General features: G+C 39.5%; 1 non-coding gene across 1 annotated transcript; it reads right to left on the minus strand.

The window, feature by feature from the left end:
• Window positions 1-7,335: 7,335 nt before the first annotated feature.
• On the minus strand, window positions 7,336-7,441 carry LOC116475970 (U6 spliceosomal RNA). The gene has a single exon (XR_004250059.1). It is a non-coding gene; the product is annotated as a U6 spliceosomal RNA (small nuclear RNA).
• Window positions 7,442-9,282: the final 1,841 nt, after the last annotated feature.

Raw genomic sequence — 9,282 nt, forward strand, 5'->3', positions numbered from 1 at the left:
ATATTAAGGGTAAATAAATAACAGAACTTTAAAATTTAATCTATTTGTCTTTTAATAGGATAATTTTACCCATTTACATTTATTGTCAGAATTGATTAATTTGACCTCTGGTCTTTACTTTTATGTTTTGAATTTTTTCTTATGCTTTCTTTTTTTCCTTTTGTTTTCTATTTTCTGCTATGTAGCTTAAAGTTTTATTACTTAGACCTTTAGTAGTGTTTGAAAAATAAATGATTCTAACTCTATTAGTACTTGTCTTTATTTCTTTGCATAATGAAAAAAAGGTTTTTAAAATTTTGACTAGCCTACCTTTTTTTCCCTTCACTGTTCAATATTGGTTACTGAGCAACTAGTGTGTGTAAGACATGGAGTGCACAATGGTAAAAAAAAGAGACACTCTCTTCCCTCATAAAGCCTACAGGTTAGCAGAGAAGACAATGACAGAAAAAGAGTAAAATAGTGCAAGTCTAGGTTTTTTTTGTTGGTTCATTTTGTTTGTTTGTTTGTTTTGATGGAGTCTCGCTCTGTTGCCAGGCTGGAGTGCAGTGGTGCAATTTTGGCTCACTGCAACCTCTGACTCCCGGTTTCCAGTGATTCTCCTGCCTCAGCCTCCCGAGTAGCTGAGATTACAAGCCCGTGCCTCCACGCCTGGTTAATTTTTGTATTTTTAGTAGAGACAGGGTTTCATCGTGTTGGCCAGGATGGTCTCAATCACCAGACCTCATGATCTGCCTGCCTTGGCCTCCCAAAGTGCTGGGATTACAGGGGTGAGCCACCATGCCCAGCCGCAAATATAGGTTTTACACTCAGGTTATTTTTGTACACGTTTGGAATACTATCAATTTCTTTTTTTTTTTTTCCCCTGGAAATGGAGTCTCGCTCTATTCCCCAGGCTGGGGTGCAGTGGCACAATCTTGATCTTGGCTCTCTGCAACCTCTGCCTCCCAGATTTAAGAGATTCTCCTGCCTCAGCCTCCCAAATAGCTGGGATTAAAGGCATGTGCCACCACGCCTGGCTAATTTTCGTATTTTTAGTAGAGACAGGGTTTCACCATGTGGCCAGGCTGGTCTCGACCTCCTGACCTCAGGTGATCCACCTGCCTTGGCCTCCCAAAGTGCTGGAATTACACGCGTGAGCCACTGTGCCTGGCCCATACTATCAACTTCAAGGATAATCTTTGATTTTTGCAGTCACTTTAGAACTACATTTCCAGTTATTGTATATAATAAGTAAGTGAGTTTCAGTGCTGCCACGATGTTCCCATTCCTGAGTTCTTTCTCTAGCTCACCTAGGCTATTATACATCTTTCAGGGAGCTGGGTAAAGGCATTCTTCGATGGGCTTTTCAAGAGCCAGATAGCAAGGCAGAACACCTCAGTACTATGCAAAACTGACACATTGATGATTCACCACCAACAGGAGAACATGACACATGGAACAAGGCTGTGGTTTAAAAATATAAAACTTTTGCCAGGTTAGAGAGAGCACTGCTAGGTTTTAAAAGAGGCATGTTTCTAAGAGTGATTAGAGGTGTTTTTTAATATAGCTCTGCAGAAAACTCTAGGGAAAATTATAGAGTGGCTGAATAAGGATGATTTCTGCATTCCCATATTCCTGGATATAAATATTACTATTACTGAGAGGTGTTATAAAAATTCCATCTTGATTTCTAATATCAACCAATTGGAAACTAGAAAAGACTTCACACCTCCCCCCACCAAGTTAAAATACTATTGCAAATTATTGATAAAATACAACTTATAAATATTAATGGAATACTGTCATTTAATAATGCTTTGATTACAAAACACAGAATAACAAAAATGTTTAACATTTAATGACAGGGATTTAGACAAAATTCATCCTAAAAAAACCAAGAAGATTAAAATGATACAGATGAAAGTGAAAGCTTACTAATTAGGAAACAAAACTGGATAGAACAGATAAATCAACTCAAGAGCTGTTTCTCTGGGCAAACAAAAACCAGTTAAAGAGATAAATCTCTGGCAAACCTAATTATTAAATAAATAAAGCAACGGAAATAACTATATTTATCCTGAGTTTCAAAAGAACGTAATTACTGACATGAAGATTTAGAAAATGTTAACAAATACTATAAACTGCTTGATATGAAAATCTCTAATACACAGTTCTCCATTTCTACCAAGAGCTCTACTAACCCAATACACTTCAAAGCTTCACTCCTCACTGCAGCAGCCCTAAAGCAAAAAAATTACCTTACAACAAGGCCATAGGTCAACTCTTCAGATGTGGCAGGGCTGTTTGACCCCTTTCTCTACCTAAAAATGCAAAAAGTTCAGGTTATACTGCAAACCTCATAACACATGCCCTTTCCTTTCAATTAATGTAAGCTTGTCTCTTTTCAAGCTAAACTGCAGTCCCATACTCAGTCCTGTAAGAAATCTAAGTGAAAAATAAGCTTAGAGAATGTGGAGACTAGAGGGCAGAGAACCCAGAGTTTGACCTCGTAAAATACTAAACTAAGGACTTTGTTATAGGAGAAAGCAAATGGGGGAGTGGGTTGGGTCAGGAGGGGATGACAAATACTTCATGTAAAAAGTTAAACAACTTTGTACCAGGTGAATCAGTTCAACTTCTGATCAAGTCCTGTCACATGGAAGTTTTGGTTGTACAACTTCTGATTTTATCTTTTCTGTAAATTGGAGATGATCACCACTTTTCTCAGATAAATGTTAGGAGGAAATAAGGTAACATATGTGGAAGTGTTTTGCAAAGAGCAAGACTTGATATGACGGTAGTGCAGGGAGAGAGGGGCTCACTGCTCATTCGGGGATGAAATAGGCCAACACCTGTCTCATATCTGTTCTAGAGCAGTCATGACATTCAGCGTCCCAATGCAACAGTCATCGCTTTTCTCTCCAGATAAACCTGGAGCTACCAGTGTATTATTTAGAAAATACAACTTATAAATACTAATGGAATACCATCATTTAATAATACTTTTATTACTAAACAAATGATAACAAAAATGATTAAAATTTAATGACAGGGATTTAAACAAAATTCACCCTAAAAAAAATCAACAAGATCAGGCCAGATGCAGTGGCTCAAGCCTCTAATTCCAGGCATATCAGGAGATCTTTGGGAGATCGAGGCAGTTGGACCACTTGAGGTCAGGAGTTTGAGACCAGGCCAACATGGCAAAACTCTGTCTCTACTAAGAATACAAAAATTAGCTGGGTGCGGTGGCACACACCTGTAATCCCAGCTACTCAGGAGGCTGAGGCACAAGAATCACTTGAACTTGGGAGGCAGAGTTTGCAGTGAGTCGAGATCTTACCACTGCCCTCCAGCCTGGGAGATAGAGTGATACTCTGTCTCTAAAAATAATAATAATAAAAAATATCCCAAGAAGCTCAAAATAATAAAAATAAAAGTGAAAGCCACGGTGTGGCTGAAGTCCAGTTGTCCCAGCCAAGGTGGAAGCATATAATAACTCCAGAGCCCAGTAATCTCTCCAGGATGCAATAAAGACAACACAAGACCCTGTCTCCTCAGACATCCAGATTTCTGGACAGCTGAGACATTTGGGCAAGCTGGTCTACAAAGCTTGAGTTGGGGTATAGATGGATAATTGACCTTTAACTATGAAACAAATATGTGAAAACCTCATCAGGACTTAGACTTATATAGGGAAGCATAGACCAAAAAAAAAAGGCTTTATTGCTAAAAAATGATAACGACAATCTGACCCTCCAACAAGTCAGAATCTTTTTGCTGGTGGAGTCTTGCCCCAGTGTTGATGGCTGCTGACTGATCAGGGTGGTAGTTGCTGAAGTTTGGGGTGCCTGTGTCAATTTCTCAAAATGAAACGATAATGAAGATTGCTGCATTGATTGACTCTTCTTTTGGCTAAAGATTTTTCTGTAGCATGCCATGCTGTCTGATAGCATTTTATCCATAGTAGAACTCCTTTGAAAATTGGAGTCAATCCTCTCAAACCCTGCCGCTACTTTATCAACTAAGTTTATGGAATATTCTAAATCCTTTGTTGCTATGTCAACAATGTTTCTAGCATCTTCTTCAGGAGTAGATTTCATCTCAAGAAACCACTTTCTTTGCTCATCCATAAGAAGCAGCACCTCATCTGTTCAAGTTTTATCATGAGATTGCAGCAATTCAATCACATCTTCAGGCTCCACTTCTAGTTCTCTTGCTATTTCCACCACATCTGCAGTGACTTAAACCCCTCAAAGTCATTCACAAGGTTTGGAATCAACTTCTTTCAAACTCTTGTTAATGTTGATATTTTGACCTCCTCCCATAAACCACAGATGTTCTTCCTAAAAGCATCTAGAATATTGAATCCTTTCAATATTTTCAATATTGAGAGTTTCAATTTATTATACCTTACCCAGATCTATCAGAGAAATCACTGTCTATCACAGATCTTGCCTTTTGAAATGTATTTCTTAAATAAGACTAGAAAGTAGAAATGACTTCTTGATCCATGGGCTGCAGAATAGATGTTGTGATAGCAGGCAAAAAAACAACCTTAATTTCCATGTACATCTCCATTATAGCTCTTGGGTGACCAGGTGCATTGTCAATGAGTAGTAATATTTTGAAAGGAATCTTTTCTTCTGAGCAGTAGATCTCAACAGTGGGCTTAAAATATTCAGTAAACCATGCTATAAGTAGATGTGCTGTCATTCAGGCTTTGTTGTTCCATTTATAGAGCACAGGCAGAGTAGATTTAGTGTAATTTTTTTTTTTTTTTTTGGACAGAGTCTCGCTCTGTTGCCAGGCTGGAGTGCAGTGGCGTGGTCTTGGGTCACTGCAACCTCCACCTCCTGGGTTCAAGCAATCCTCCTGCCTCAGCCTCCCGAGTAGCTGGGACTACAGGCACACACCGCCACGCCTGGCTAATTTTTTTGTATTTTAGTAGAGACGTGGTTTCACTGTGTTGCCCAGGCTGGTCTCGAACTCCTGAGCTCAGGCAATCACCCCACATTGCCCTCCCAAAGTGCTGGGATTGCAGGCATGAGATTTAGTGTAATTCTTAAGGGCCCTAGGATTTTGGGAATGGTAAATGAGCATTGGCTTCAACTTAAACTTACCAGCTGCATTTGCCTCTAAAAAGACAGTCGACCTGTCCTTTGAAGCTTTGAAGGAAGACACTGACTTCTAACTATCAAAGTCCTAGATGGCATCTTCTTCTACCAGAAGGCTATTTCATTTACATTGGAAATCTGTTGTTTACTGTAGCCATCTTCATCAATCACCTTAACTAAATCCTCTGGATAACTTGTAGCTTCTACATCAGAACTTGCCACTTCATTGTGTACTTTTATGTTATAGAGATGGCTTCTTTCCTTAAACTTCATGAACCAATCTTTCCTGGCTTCAAACTTTCCTTCTGCAGCTTCCTCACTTCTCTCTTCCTTCATAGAAGTGAAAAGAGTTAGGGCCTTGCTCTGGATTACGCTTTGGCTTCAGAGAATGTTGTGGCTGTTTTGATCTTGTATCTAGACCACTAAAATTTTTCCATATCAGCAATAAGGCTGCTTTGCTTTCTGATCATTTGTATGTTCACTGGAGTAGCTCTCTTAATTTCTTTCAAGAACTCTTCCTTTGCATTCATGACTTGGCTGTTTGGCATGAGAAGCCTAGCTTTGAAAGCTTGTCTTGGCTTTCATCTGGCTTCCTCACTAAGCTTAATCATTTCTAGTTTTTGAGTTAAAGTGAGAAACATGTGACTCTTCCTTTCACTTGAACACTTAGAGGCCATTGTAGGGTTATTCATTGACCTGATTTCAATATTATTGTGTCTCAGGGAATAGAAAGGCTCAAGGAGAGGAAGCCAGATAAGGAACAGCCAGCTAGTGGAGCAGTCAGAACGCACACAGCATTTATCAATTAAGTTTGTTGTCTTCGCAGGTGCGGGGGCTCATGCCTGTAATCCCAGCGTTTTGGGAGGCCGAGGCAGGTGGATCGTTTGAGGTCAGAAGTTTGAGACCAGCCTGGCCAACATGGTGAAACCCCGTCTCTACTAAAAATACAGAAATTAGCCGTGTGTGGTGGCATGCACCTGTAGTCCCAGCTACTCGGGAGGCTGAGGCAGGAGGCAGGAAAATCACCTGAACCCGGGAAGCGAGATTACAGTGAGCCGATATTGTGCCACTGCACTCCAGCCTGGGTGACAGAGTGAAACCCTTCTCAGAAACATAAAAAAATAAGTTTGCTGTCTTATATTGGCATGATCCATAGCACCCCAAAACATCAACGATCACTGATCACAGATCACCATAATGATGGAAAAGTTTAAAATATTACATGAGTTATCAAAATGTGACACAGAGACACAAAGTGAGCACATACTGTTAAGAAAAAGGCACCAAGAGATTTGCTACATGCAGGGTTGCCACAAACCTCCAATTTGGAAAAAATGCAGTATCTGTGAAGTACAATAAAGTGAAGTGTAACAAAACAAGGTGTGCCTGTATGTAGGTGAATATTCATATAATATTGGCATGTGAAAAACCTTTAGAGGCTGGGCATGGTGGCTCATGCCTGTAATCCCAGCACTTTGGGAGCCCGAGGGGGGTGGCTCACCTGAGGTCAGGAGTCCGAGACCAGCCTGGCCAACATGGTGAAACTCCGTCTCTACTAAAAATGGAAGAATCAGCCTGGCGTGGTGGCAGGTGCCTGTAATCTCAGCTACTCGGGCGGCTAAGGCAGGAAAATTGCTTGAACCTGGGAGGCGGAGGTTGCAGTGAGCCGAGATCCTGCCATTGCACTCCAGCCTGGGCGACAGGGCGAGACTCCCAACTCAAAAAAAATAAAAGAAAGAAAAGCCCTTAGAAGCATAGCATAAAAGTCAGAAACTACAAAGGAAAATATTAATAAGACTAAAGGTCACATAAAAGTAAATACTCCTGTAAAGCAGCAACAATAAAAACAATAACAAAGAATAAATAAAAGACAAACATAAAACTGGAAAAATAGTGACAGCACAAATATTTTTCAAATACCAAATATATTTTGAAAATATATATGTATTTTTATATTTCTTATAAATTAAAAATGAAAAAAATTCCAACAGAAAAGTGGACAAAGGACCAAAACAGATATTTTTTAAATAAATTTTTTTAATTTAAATTTTTATTTCAATAGTTTTTGGGGTACAGGTAGTTTTGGGTAACATGGATAAGTTCTTTAGTGGTGAGTTTTGAGATTGTAGCATACCCATCACCCAAGCATTGCACACTGTACCCAATATTTAGTCTTTTATCCTCCACTCCCCATTCAACCTTCACCCCCAGTCCCGAAAGTTCATTGTATCATTCTTATGAAAATATGGAACTCTTCACAAATTTGCATGTCATCTTATACAGGAGTCATGGTAATTTTCTCTGTATTATTCCAATTTTTGTATATGTGCCGCCAAAGCAAGCACCAAAACACACATTTTACTAATGAAATTATACAAATAGCCACGAATTTGGGTTGAAAAAAGATTCATTTCACAACGATCAAACAAATGCAAATTAAAACAAAGGGGTGTCATTTTGTTTACTAGATTGACAAAGATACAAAATAATTACAATTTCTAATGTTGTTGACCGTATAAGGAAATTACTGGCATTCTCCAAGAATGACAATGTAAATTGGCACACATTTTCTAAAATAATTTGGTTATACAAATTAAAAGTATTCCAAATTGCATTTACTTTGCCCAGCAATGTGACTTTCAGGAATTTTTCTATCCTAAAAAAGAAGTAGAAGTTTTTAATAATAGAGAAAAATATTAAACACTCTAAATGGCCAAAAATAAGAAGTAGGTTAAAGAAATGATAGTACATATATACATTATTATATTGTTAATAATAAATAATATTTATTGTCTTTGAAAAATGTTCATAGTTTCTTACAAAATGGTTTATAGAGTATGGTCCTATTTTTATCACGTTATATATTCGCACATATCCACAGATAGAGAAAATCTGAAAGAATTTAAGAGTTAAACTTTTTGTTTTTAAGAAACCAAGGCTGATCTAGCCAACTTAAAGAAAAAAGAGGGAATGAATTTATTGCAAAAACGCTGGAATATCTCATGAAATTGCAGGAAATGTTATACTTTTTTTTTTTTTTTTTGAGACAGAGTCTAGCTCTGTCGCCCAGGCTGGAGTGCAGTGGCACAATCTCGGCTCACTGCAACCTCTGCCTCTCAGGTTCACACGATTCTTCTGCCTCAGCCTCCTGAGTAGCTGGGATACAGGCGCGTGCCACCATGTCTGGCTAATTTTTGTATTTTTAGTACAGATAGGGGTTTCACCATGTTTGTCAGGCTGGTCTTGAGCTCCTGACCTTGTGATCTGCCTGCTTTGGCCTCCCAAAGTGATGGGATTACAGGCGTAAGCCACCGCACCTGGCCAGGAAGTGTTATACTTTTAAGATATGATCAAATAAGGAACAATAATGCCAGGATTCTTCTCAACAGATGAATTTGAGGAACTTCTCCCTCTACAATTCTGATGAACTGATTCCCATCTAGTCCCTGTGTCTTTATAGTCCAAAGGTAAAATTTTAGGAATTTTTCTGATAGTCCCAATATGGGCTAGAAGTGAATGTCTGGATTAATAAACTATGGCCAGATGAGTAGGAATAAGTGTATTCACATGGCACCTGGAGGTCACTGTCTGTGAATTGGGGCCATGATCAGGATGACGGACCCAGACAGGTGCTTTAAGCGATGCTATTGGGAGAATATACACCACGATGTGAAGATGGTGATCTCTGAGGGTGGGATAGTGGGTGCCTGTTTGCTTTGTCCGTATCATTCAAGGATGATTTGGCTGCAAGTGACAGAAACACAACTCTAACCATTAGGCAGAAAGTGGAAATTATTAAAAGGTTAACAGAAATGCAGCAAGAGTAGGGTGCACTGGCCTGGGGACAGCTGGAAACAGCATCTAGAACACTGTTGCCAGGCTCCTCTCTGCATCTCTCACTTCCGACTTTCTCTAAATGTCAGGCTTACTTTCCTCTGAACTTCTCCACATGACAGGAAACACAACGGCAAGAGGCTCCCTCGTCTTGCATATCCGTTTCACTACCAAAAGGAGACGGATATTTCCTCTATCTGATTCCAAATTGTACAACCCCAGCAGGGTGCAGCGGCTCTTTGCACTGTAATTCCAGCACTTTGGGAGGCCAAGGTGGGCAGATCACTTGAGGTCAGGAGTTCAAAACCAGCCTGGCCAACATGGTGAAACCCTGTCTCTACTAAAAACACAA

The sequence above is a fragment of the Hylobates moloch genome, unplaced genomic scaffold (genome assembly GCF_009828535.3).
Source record: "Hylobates moloch isolate HMO894 unplaced genomic scaffold, HMol_V3 SCAFFOLD_10, whole genome shotgun sequence".
In the NCBI taxonomy this organism is placed as follows: Eukaryota; Metazoa; Chordata; class Mammalia; order Primates; family Hylobatidae; genus Hylobates; species Hylobates moloch.